Source organism: Sinocyclocheilus grahami, unplaced genomic scaffold, assembly GCF_001515645.1.
Source record: "Sinocyclocheilus grahami isolate Dianchi unplaced genomic scaffold, SAMN03320097.WGS_v1.1 scaffold26.1, whole genome shotgun sequence".
Classification (NCBI taxonomy): Eukaryota; Metazoa; Chordata; class Actinopteri; order Cypriniformes; family Cyprinidae; genus Sinocyclocheilus; species Sinocyclocheilus grahami.
The window spans coordinates 1714393-1726799 of NW_015505205.1; the positions used below are offsets into that span (position 1 = coordinate 1714393).

General features: G+C 37.4%; 1 protein-coding gene across 2 annotated transcripts in view; it reads right to left on the reverse strand.

The window, feature by feature from the left end:
• The window catches only part of vti1a (vesicle transport through interaction with t-SNAREs 1A), a 149277-nt gene that overhangs the window by 44502 nt on the left and 92368 nt on the right, over window positions 1-12407 (reverse strand). The gene's annotated exons all lie outside the window — the stretch shown is intronic.

Here is a 12407-nt window from a genome sequence, read left to right on the forward strand (position 1 = left end):
CGCACACAAACATTCACACGCTAAACCTGTCACCCACTGACACTGAGATTTTTTATCAATTCACTTATTAATTTAAACACAAACACATTAATTGGACCAGTGACGGAAAGGCGGGGAGGGGGGTGGGGGTCTGGAAGATAAAATATGAAAGACAAAAAAAAAACAAAGAAGTCTGAAAGCTTATGGAGTGTTGAAATGAAGTATATGCATATGCAGCAGCTATGCCTCTTTCTCTAGGAGACTGAATGTGAAGAGTCACTAGCCCTGCTTGTTCACCTTTGTCTTGACATCTTCCTACTGTTCATTTCAAAAACAATACAGGCACAGGATGCTATGGTGCCAGGGGAGTTTCATCCGATGTGAAAAGTGAGACGGTGTCTGATCAAAAAACTGGATGAGAAAATAACCAGTTCAAAAACTTAAACAAATATGGGACCAAACAATAGGGTGAATTCTGGCAAATTCTTTTAATTCATCCTAATGACAGAACAAGATGTCAAAAGCTGCCCATCTATTAATCTATCCATCTATCCATCTGTCTGTCCATCCATCTGTCCATCCGTCCGTCAAACACACAAACACACACACACACACACACACACACACACACACACACACACATATTCACAGTGTTTGTGTGTGTATATAGACAATTATAATATATTTAAGACAATTATTTTTACTTATTTTGTGAACACAAAAATGAAATTGTAATTTGTATATACGTACATACATGCAGTATAATATATATTATATATAATTATTATACATTGTTATATTATATATAATAAATGATTTTTGTCTTCAGAAGAACAGTAAGGAAACCATCCTTATTTTTAACAAATTTTTAACTTGTTTAATTCTTGCATTTTTTATCTAATTTGGCTACAATAGCTGCAATGATGGTTCTTCTGATTGAGAAAAAAAGGCAGATTTAGAGGAAATACATAAATAGAGATATAAATTGAATACATGTTTTAAGGCTGAAAAATCTTGAGATCCAGGCAAAAGGTATGACATGCCATATACCATGCATATACACCATATGCATATAACAACATGATAGGGTCCAACTCCTCAAAAATGCCCAGTGGAAGAGTTGCTATTAAGCATTATGATGGGCTTTCAATAAAATCAGAGGGGAGAGAGAGAGAGACAAACACCAAGAGAGAAAGGATAGTGATACCATGTCTTTGCCTCATTATACTTTACATCTTGATGGATGCTCAAACTCACCCCAAAACACTGAATGGGTCTGCTGTGAATTACTTACCTCAATAAAGATAAACGAACTTAAAATATACTCAATAAAGATACAAAAAATAAACACTCACACCCACCCACCCCCCTTTTCAGTTTCACTAGACCAGACAGAAAATATGCTCACTCTCTTCACGTATTAGAGCAGAAAACACAACAGAGGGCAAAAAACTTGATCGTCAGGACGAATGCCTTCCTGACTGTCAATCAAAAAGTTCCAGAGGAAGTTTTTATTGAAGGTAGGTAGGTGATGTCTGTCTCCTTCCCCGCAGGACAGTCACAGGGCCCTGTGCAGCGACAGCCGCCCGACACCAGATCAAACACCACCCTGCCCTTGGAATGACACTGCAGCCACTTCAAGGGGGGACGGAGTCACTGATCTCAGAACAGCGCGGCTAACACCCTGACGAGCGATACCTTTACGAGGTCGGAAACGACAGAGGAGGAGAAGCCCGTCACTCCAATGTTGTACACGTTGACCCCACCGAGTTTAATAATTGGAAAAGTGGAAAAGATCGGCTGACGTAAAGGTGTAGAAGGCAGAATCTTTTCAAGGGTAAAATACCAATTGCTCTGAAGCATTCAGTCACCACAGCATCATAAAAAAATATGCTAACCATTATTGTTGTATTACTTATACAGCCATGGTTTTTTATATATATATATATATATATATATATATATACATACACACATTTTTGAGTCACAAAATAAACTCCTGTCCTATACTGTTATTTTCCTTTCCTAAAATTCCCTAAATAGATGCTGCTAGTATAATGGAGAGGACGTATCAATGTGCGCTTTACTCTCTTTCAGACTGATGTACCCGGAATGTAAGAACTCATCACTTAACATGTCAGTCCTGAGTTTGTTTGTAGCCCAAACATGTGTGTGCTTTCCAAAGCAGGCAATCAGCACACACTAATAGGAGTGGGAAAGACACACAGTTTAAGTGTCACTGTTACCCATGATGCTCTCAGCGGTGGGTAATGAGGCTGAGGTGTGTGAGTGCCACAGGGGTTTATCCAGAGGCCTGTCAACTTCCCGGCAGCCTGCTGCACATACACATTCACACACTCTTCATTTAGATGCTCATGAAACTGTACAGCTTTACACATTGACGGCATACACACAAATACACACACACACTATGGAGCCATCAGTACTCATTATCGAATATAAAAGTAGCACGAACAACATGTAGAGAGAGTCTCTACCCATGAAACTTGCTCATTTGAATCACTGTTTTAAAACGAAAACATAAATCTGATGCATGTTATTATCGTTGTGACCAATAAAACCAATTAGCGGTCAATTAATGCAATGACAAGGTCGATAAATACTACAATAAAATACTACGGTATTTTAAATAAATTATATATAGTTCTTTATCTACGAATAAACAGGATGACTATAGAAACAAGTAGAAGCTTATATCTATTGTCTAAAGCCCAATGACCCAATGAGCATTTCGTTGTCCAGTGGTCATGATTTAATTTAGCAGTTTCTGTATTGCATTTGTTTTGAATATTTCTCATGACTTTTCAGTGCGAGTTAAATCTCTTTTTTTGGTGCATTTTGCCTGTAAAAGAAAACCTGGTTAATAATTACGCACAACTGAGTATAAAGCATTTTTCACTTCCAGCCCTTGTTAACAATTATATACCACTTATAAATGATTAAATACAAAAGTAATTGTAGTTATTAAGATTGATGTGGTGGAATTGGTAAAATGTGCTTGGTAAAATAAATATGACCAGAATATTAACTTGCATAATAATTATGCACGCACTGTATATACACAACCATTCAAAGGTTTGTGGTAAGAATTTCTTTTCTTTCTTTTTTTCGAAAGAAATTAAGATTTTTTTATTCACGAAGAATGCATTAAACTGATTTAAAAGTAACAGTAAAACTAACAGAAATGTATAATGTTAAAAAAAAATTTTTTATTTTAAACTTTCAATTCATTAAAGAATCCTGAAAAAAAGTATCACAGTTAAATGAAATGTTAAACATCAACACTGCATTCAACGTATAATAAAAATAATAAAAAAATCTTGAGCACCAAATCAGCATATTACTTCAGAAGGATTTTGGAAGGCTCTAAACTAAACACTGGAATAATGGCTGCAGTAGTACTTTAAATGTATATATACTTATTCACTTATTATTAAATTTAATTAATTGAACTAATTATTTCATGTTTGTAGATTAAGGCACTGAAAAACTCATATCACTTAAACATAGGCTAAAATGTATGTTTGGAGGGGTCAGTTACCTTGTTTGACAGAAACAGGAAGGTCTTAAAAAGGTTAGAGGTGAATAGTGCATTGATATATATTTTTATATTTATACATACACACACACATTCGCACAGTGACATTTGACTAGCTAAGACTATGTTAGCTCCAGACACCTGAACTGAAATGTTGTGACACACAAGATGCTCAAGAGTATCTGCTGTCCAAAATAAACCTGACATGCAGCATTCCTGAAGGGTACAAAACACCCCAGTGTCTAAAAGGCCTGAGCCAGAGCTGTGACCAGGAGAGAAACAAGATACTCAGTTCCAGTAGTAAATCTTGCAGATGCACGTCACCACGCTCTATGACACACATTACGCACACTTATCAACGCCAATTCACTTTAATTCAGTTGTGCTACTCCATAACTGATTGGATGTAACAAGCTCATTTTAAAGAATACAAACATGTTGTAAGTGAACATGGTTTTGATTTTAACTTTTTACCACAACCATATGCGAAAAAAAATCCACCATAGACAAAACATCATTGAGGCTAGAAGTTTCAATTTATCTAAAAAACGTACAGTTGGGTACACATCTGGCCTTTGTCTAGCTAGTCAAGTTCTTCCATAAAGGACTCAGTGGATTATTTCTTTACAGACATCAATTTGCACATGGGGCAAGGTCATGAGGAGAAGAAACAGGATCTCCCCAAACTGTTGCCAAAAAACTGCAAGCACAAAATTCTCTTGAATGTCATTACACGCAGCTGCGCTACCATCTTTACTGGAATTAAGAGGCCTAGCAAACTCTAAAAACAACCTCACATGACTATAGTACCAAACACCTGGTTCTCAGACAGGTAGCGTTCTCGTAGCATCAGCCAAACCAACATTCATAGTGGTGAAACATGGTTTCCAGAGGCAGCGTGATTCATACCACTCCGGCGACGACAAATGTAGAACACGGAGTTCACCACAGCTGCTCGGAAAGGAAATCAGAGAAATGCTGGGAAAGGAGCACCCACGGGGAGGGGCCTGCTGCCCTGGAGACAGTCACCGATGGAAAGGGCTCCAAGCTCTGAAATTTGGCTTGTTCTGGATCTCTGGATCTCTGGATCTCAAAGCTCAATGAAGGGGGAAATGGCTGATCACAGAATCAAAATAGCAAAAAATCTGAAGGTAACTAAAGACAGCTATAACAATAACTATATTAGCGCCGACACCAAAGCACGATGACATTCTGTTTATTAGAATCACATGCTGCAGTTATGTCATTGGTTGCTTTAAATGTGCAAGCTATTTAAAGAAACCAAAAATGAACATTTAGAAGAGTTTATTTCTTCATCGGAACAGATTTGAAGAAATTTAGCAATGTTCACCAATGGATCTTCTGCAGTGAATGGGTGCCGTCAGAATGAGAGTTCAAACAGCTGATAAAAACATCACAATAATCCACAAGTAATCCATACGACTCCATCAATTAACATCTTGTGAAGTGAAAAGCTGAGTGAGTCCTCCATCCATTAATGCTTTCTCCAGTGAAAAAGTTTGAATCAGGACAGAAATATGCAACACAAATCAAGCGTCGTTTCTAATCGAAAACAGTAACCAGATGTTGCAGTTTAAAGTGAGGAAAGATGAATTTGTTTCTTTACAAACACACAAGACATTAATTGATGGACTGGAGTCATTTTGATTACTTATTGATTACTGTGATGTTTTTATCAGCTGTTTTGACTCTCATTCTCACGGCACCCATTCACTGCACAAGATCCAATTGTTGAGTAAATTATGTCACTTTTCCAAATCTGTTACAACAAAGAAACAAACTGTCCTTATAATAATGTCATTATCATTATAGATGTGACGTAGACGTCCTATTCTCATAATTAGAATTACTATTGAAACTTCAGTTATTAGAGTTATCGTCCTTGATGTGAACGTCTCTTAAAAAGTAGAGAAAAAAATACCAGCACTTCTTATAAAGGTTAGTTTGGAGAGGCTAATACACACCTCACCAGTACAACTGATACATTTAGAGTAAAATTACGACTTTGCTTTTCAACAAGCTTTGTTCTTCCTTCAGCCTATATCAGCCGTTCATTATGATTTTGACAGCAGACCTTGATGTCAAAGAATTTCATACTTGCGCAAAACTATACGGCGAACTGCGTGTAGGAGTTTGTTTGCAAGGACGGGAGTGAATGTGTGGGAGAAAGAGAGCTTTGCCCCCGTCACTTCTCTACCCTGCTCCAGCATCTTAACGAGGCTTTTCCCCTCGCTTTGCAGAACGAGGGAGAAACCAAATAAATAAAAGAATAAAAGGCAAGCGAGAAGACGGAAAACACACACTGAACTATAATTTGTTATATCTTTCAGCTCCAATTAAAAATAATATCAAATCTTTTTGTTCAACTTCATAACAAGACTTCAAGAGGGCCCCCAAGACTCTTTCTATTTGCATCCCTCAACAGCCCACTGGTGCTCCTGAATCACATTAATTATATGACCTACATAGCACGTCGTTAATATTCCAAGCTGGGTGAGGAACTGGGAGCCAATACGGTGGAAGTCTAAATTTGGAGATCTTCAGGACATCAGAGCTCCCGCTTTTCTGGGGTTCACGCTTTGATCTCCTCCCTCTTGACATTGTTTGCAAATGTCTGTTTAATGGGACTGGCAAACACCAGAATACAGCCACATTCGGGTCTCCCTCCCTCCCCTTCTTTCTCGTCTGCAATCACGCCGCGCCGATGACGACTCTCAGAACGTCGAAAACAAAGGGAGATGGAGAGGGAAATCAAGGAAGAGAGAGAGGTGACAGTGTGGCTCACCTCTCACAATACCATGTCTACTGATCTAATCGCTGCTGGGATCAGAGCGCTTAGTGACAGAGAAGTGTTACAGCTGTTCGGGATGTACAAAGTCGGAGCTACTCTGCTTCACATGTAATGCATTATGAATATGAATATTTCATAAAGGGGGGGAGTGTAAGTCGCTCCTGTTGTTTGTGCATTAACGCACAATACCCAAGGTAAGTGTGCGTGTTTGCACCCAGAGACGCGTAGGACCTGATGTCTTAATCAGTGTCCAGCTGTACTGAGGGCTTCTTCAGAAGATCGAGGCCTGGCTCCTCTAAGCTGGGCCATGAATATGGAGCTGTTCTGCGGTGTGGGGCTTGGTTATGTTTTCTGTCTGATATGTCTGCCCCATTCCCATTTCAAAGGGAGGTCCACCCAGGGGTTTGACTTTTTGATCTGCCTGGCGACTGACTCGACCACCTGCATGCGGAATCAGGCCCCTGGTCTCCGTGGAAGGCCGGGAAGGACGAGCAGGAGCTTTGCGCTGGGCACTGATCACAACACTACCCTTCCTTCTCTCTTGCTCTCTCGCTCTCCGTCCACATCAGCAGGAGGCCTTAATCCATACTCTAGTTCTGAAGCCATAAGGACACCATCACGGCCATTTTGAGGTTAAAGGCCCTTTCATACTGAGTCTACACAAAAAATATGATGATAAAACAAAACAATGGATTTCTTTACACCTGGCCTTAGCCTGCATTTTAGAGTTGTCATCATTTACTCACCCTAAAGTCATCTCAAACCTATAAATCTTTATTTCTTCTGCTCAACATAGAAGATATTTTGAGAATTTTTTTGGTTACCAACATTTGATAAAATAGCTTCTTTTGTGTTGCACAGAAAAAAGTACGTCATGCTGGTTTGAAATTATGTGAAGGGAAGGAAATGGTTGCAGAATTGTACATTTCTGGGTGAACTATCCCTTTAAGTGATGAACTTTAAAATCCAGGTTTATACGCAGCCAAGATGCATTGCAATCAAAACACAACTAGAAGGATACTGAGCTCTTGTAATTTGTTCATTCAATTTATTCAACAACATCCAATTATTTAGCAAATGAGTTCACTGGAATACACATGGAAATCTCATTTTTGTCTCATTTCTCTCCCAAAACTAGTGATTTAATGGTGTGTTCACACCAAAAGCGAAGCTAATATTTGCATCACGTTACTCACTCTAGATTACTTGTGGAATGCTTTTCATATCACTCATGAGAATAAAAACATAAAAACAATAAAAACCATTTTCTGGTACAACCAGATGTGTCAAACCGAAAGTGTCAATAAGCATTTTACTGATAGGTTTGCACAACGTGTTGTACAAATTTTCCACTCGAGTTGAAATTTTTCAACTTGCGCGGAAGACACGATTAAGACGAACATTGTGTGTTCGCGGCAAACACGTCACCCGGCACGACTTCTCGTCTATTCGCGTCTTTGGACTGACTTTGTATGTAATCTACTCACGCAAATAATTTAATTCGCTTTTGGTGTGCACACACCATAAAACTTGAAATGAATGAAATCACGGAAAGCTGTCAATGGTTTTAACATTTTTGTAAAAGTTAGAAATATTTGAGTTAACAACTTTTAACGTAATATGTCAGTGATTATTAGATTTTTTTTGTGATTTAATAATGTCTGATTAGCATTTTGCGTGCATTTATTGCCAGATGTAAGGGGCCACTCTCGTTTATTCACATTAGGCTATGTGTTAACAGGACTGAAAAGGAAGAGTTCACCCAAAAATGAGTTAACCTTATGTCATTCCAAACCTGTATGATCATCTTTCTTCTGTGGAGCACAAAATAGGATATTTTGAAGAACGTTGGTGTCCAAACAACAAACAACGGAACCCTTTTGAATTTCATTGTATTTTCAGTATCAGAAGAAAGTCATACAGGCTTGTAACAAAATAAGGGTGAGTAAATAATGACAGAATGTTCTTTTTTTGGGTGAGCTATCCCTTTAAAACATTTAAAAGATGCAAGCCTTGTTAATACATCTTACTCTTGCAAAACAAATCTACCAAACTACTTCTAACTGTAAGTTTGTATGTCTAAGAACTTCTAGTGCAAGGTCACATTGCTCATGCTGCTTCAGCCCTCCTCCAAGGCTGCTTTGAAGGCTCGATTGAGTCCAGTAACTTGTGTATTAAACAATCCGTCATCAAGGCAAATGTTTTAACTGGTATGATTATTCTTTAATAATATTATGATTTCTTTAAGCAGGCATCGCCATTAAAAGTTAATGAGATGAGTATGACCATGACAATATAATTAAAACCCTCAGGAGTTTCTGAAGCTGGCCATTAATAATTTAGAGCGAGCTGGAGCACGAGACGGCCCAGCTCAGTAGTCTGCTCAGGGAGAGAGAGAACGAGAGGACCGGGAGAGTAAAACTGCTTTGCCTGTCATGATGTGAGTTTACTTTGATTAAGGGCTGAATTACCAGACTATCAGAGATGTGTCACTGTTAAATCCCTCTGTTAAAAACCTTTTGGGATACGCATCTCTTATTTGATACCAGTGTATTATAAACAGATTCGTTTGAACTCTGCAAAGTCGGGGATGAAAACAGGAGCTGTGCTCAAAATGCACGCAGTGTCCTCGGAGCGGAAGTATCACAGAGTACACATATTTCGAGTCGTCCTCACCCACACAGTGCTCTCCACTCAGGGTAAACATCTGGTGCGGCGCGGGTCTCTCTGTCTCCATCTTACAACAATATTTATCGCGAAGGGCTAATGCTCTGTCCTCAACTCACAGCTGAGAGCCTCTGAACCTCACCATGACAAACACAACCCATGGAGTAAGTGAGTGTGCGTACAAAGGCCAACGCAGATAATCAGGTTACGTAGCGCCGCGGGGAGTCAAGTTCACCTCGCTTTCATTTGAATTACCCTCACATCTGTACCCAGCGCAAGCAAAGAATTAAATCATACTGTACAGCCATTTGAGAAAAATACAAAGTCAAAAGCCCTTTGACCCCGAGAAAAGATGATGCAGATTTTTTAAAAGCACGTTTGTACATTTTCTGAAGAAAATGCATGCTGCTTGTACAAAATCTTCCTCAATGCCTAATTAAAAAAATTTAGCACATTACTGTGATCACTTGTCCTTAATAAAAATAATAAGGATTATTATTATTATTATTATAAAAAGTTTTTCTTAACCAGTTAGTGTTGCGCAACTTGCTAACTGATGGATAACTAAAAACACAGAAATGGAAATGTTTAATTTGTTCATTTTAGCTTCTGTTTTTAATTAATCTAAATTAAAATATGTAAATGTATTATTTTCACAATCAAGGATATATACAATGTAAAGTGATTTTCCAAGACACCAAATTATGTACCAATAAAAAAAAGGAAAGGAGATATGATCTTACATAACTCCAACATTTTAGGGTGATTCCTAAGTGGTTGCTAAGGTTCTGGATGGTTGCTAGGTGGACACTCACTGGCCCAAGTCCCACTCCCCTGAAGTCATCTTTCAGTGTAACTCTTTAGGATTTTGTCAATGTTTTATCACCACCCAAGTAAAAGTCTGAGGTCTGATCACTAAGAAAATTCATATTACACCTTTCCAAATCAATCCTCATTATTTGAGGTATCTTGCCACAGGACAAGGTACACAGCGAAACTTAATACTTAGGGTTAGGGGCAGTGTTGTTCTTGTAAACTAAATATAAACCTAAACACTATTAAAATGATTTACATTAAACAAAAGCTAAAGAAAATATAAATATTGGATGAAAAATTGTACATTTCTAAAATTTCTAAAGCTAAAACTAAAATAAACAGATTCAAGTTAAACAGAAATAGAAAATAAATAAATACAAATAGAAAACAACTAATAAAAATGAAAATGTAAAAATTAAAAAATGTAATTTACAATTGAAAATATAAAAGTGAATAAAAAATATAAAAAATATTAATAAAACACTATAACAGAATATTTAAGTATAGAATATAACACTGGTTAGGGGCTAAAACCAAAAAGAGTAATATGCAGTGTAGTAATAGTAATATCTAATATATTAAGCTATTAATCAAACGTCCAAAGATTAAAAAACACACCAGAAAAAAGTAAACCAACATCTATTTGTTGTCTTTGCTACTTTTCTGTTGCAAATGGCTTTGAGATGCAACACAGATTTAATATGTATGTAGGAAGGCTTTATTTGCACTTTTTCAAACAGAAAGGCAAAAACAAGTTAGGAAGAGAGATCTAGAGAAAGAGATAGAGAGAAGGCCTTTACTAGGCAGACAGGAAGAACGGGGGGTGTGGTGGGCCTTCATGCAGAAAGGCAGCAGGCTGAAGGAAGACGGCGCACGTGGAAACAGCTCATAAATCCTGATTTGAGGCGGCCTCACTGCAGCACTACATTGCTTAAATGCTACGTCTGATTTAGTCTTCCCATTAGGTGACAGCTGAACTTTAACATTAATATGATAATATTGAAATAAGTGCGTGTTATTTACTTAGCGGTGGGACGGGATGCAATAAGAGCGAGACAGAGGGAGGTGGGAAGGAAAGGAGGATGATGAATGATTTCTGGACAGCTTCTGTGACACCCGGCGGCCGCGGCCCCTCTAATGAGACTTGACAAAATGGAGACATATGCAGAAATATTGGTTACAGTCTGCGTCCTCGGCATCTTGCTCTCTCTCTATGTGTGTCTCCTCCTCTCCCTCTCGCTCGCCTCACACGTCCTGATTGTCTACGATCACTGAAGCATCTATTTCAATTGGCACTTCCTTCCTGGCCCCAGGGTTTTAAATTTAGCTGGTGTCATTTACATATTACTCTTAATCAAAAAAAGAAAAAAAGAAACAAAACCTTATCGTCACGGTTCAGGAAAGGGCGCAAAGGCACTTTATAAAGCGGAGATGTGACAGACGTTGAACTGAATTGTGCGTGTGTGTGAAGGAGAGAGATATGAGGATGGTGGAGAAAACAACAGTAAGTGGAATAGAGAGAGAGAGAGAGAGAGAGAGAGAGAGCGGCTGTGCATTGCTTCAGTTATCTCTCATCAACCACACAGCGAAAAAAGCCAATATCCCATCAGCCTGCTGATATGAATGATGAGTTCTGCTGTTTAAAGCCAATACTACATAGAGACAGAATAGTGGGAGGAACACTAGATCTGCTTTAGGGCAGAAAATTGTTGGAAAAAACACAAAAAAAACCTCAAATGCATGATGACTAGGCCCCACATGGAATCTGTGCCTGCAGATGCCAGAACTCTGAATCTGAATCTACGTGATTTATTAAATTATATTGATAAATTTTGATGTGAAAAAAAAGAAAAAAAACCTAGTATACACACACTATAAGGAACATACAGCATATACATACACTATCATTCAAATGCTTGGGGTCAGTAAGATTTTTTAATAAAAATAAAAAATACTTACAAACGAATACTTTTATTCAGCAAAGATGTAAAAGTAACCGTAACAAAAAATCTACGAAACAAATGTTTTGAAAAATACTGTTCTTTTGAACTTTGTAATTAACAAAGAAATGTATCATGTTTTCCACAAAATATTAAGTAGCACAACTGTTTTCAACATTGATAATAAAAAATGTTTACACTATTAAGCACCAAATCAGCATATTAAGATGCTTTCTGTGACACTGAATACTGGTGTAATAGCTGCTAAAAATCAGCTTTTCTTTAAATACATAACATTTTAAAATATATAATGTTGTATATTGCAATAACATTTCACAATATTACCATTTTTACTGTATGTTTGATCAAATGAAGCTTTGGTGTGCAAAAAAAATTGAAAAAAAATTGAAAAAATGGAAAAATCCTTCAGACCCCAACTTTTTGAATGCTAGTGTTTTATATATTATATATTAACTATATATTACATAGTTTTGAAAGATCAAAATTTAAAAAATAAAATAAATAACTTTATAAAAATAAAAAAGTATAAAATATGCTTATCAATAAACTATAATTAAAATACATTTCTACTTTTAAATAGATATTAAAGAAAGTGCACAACTCAGTGTAAAGC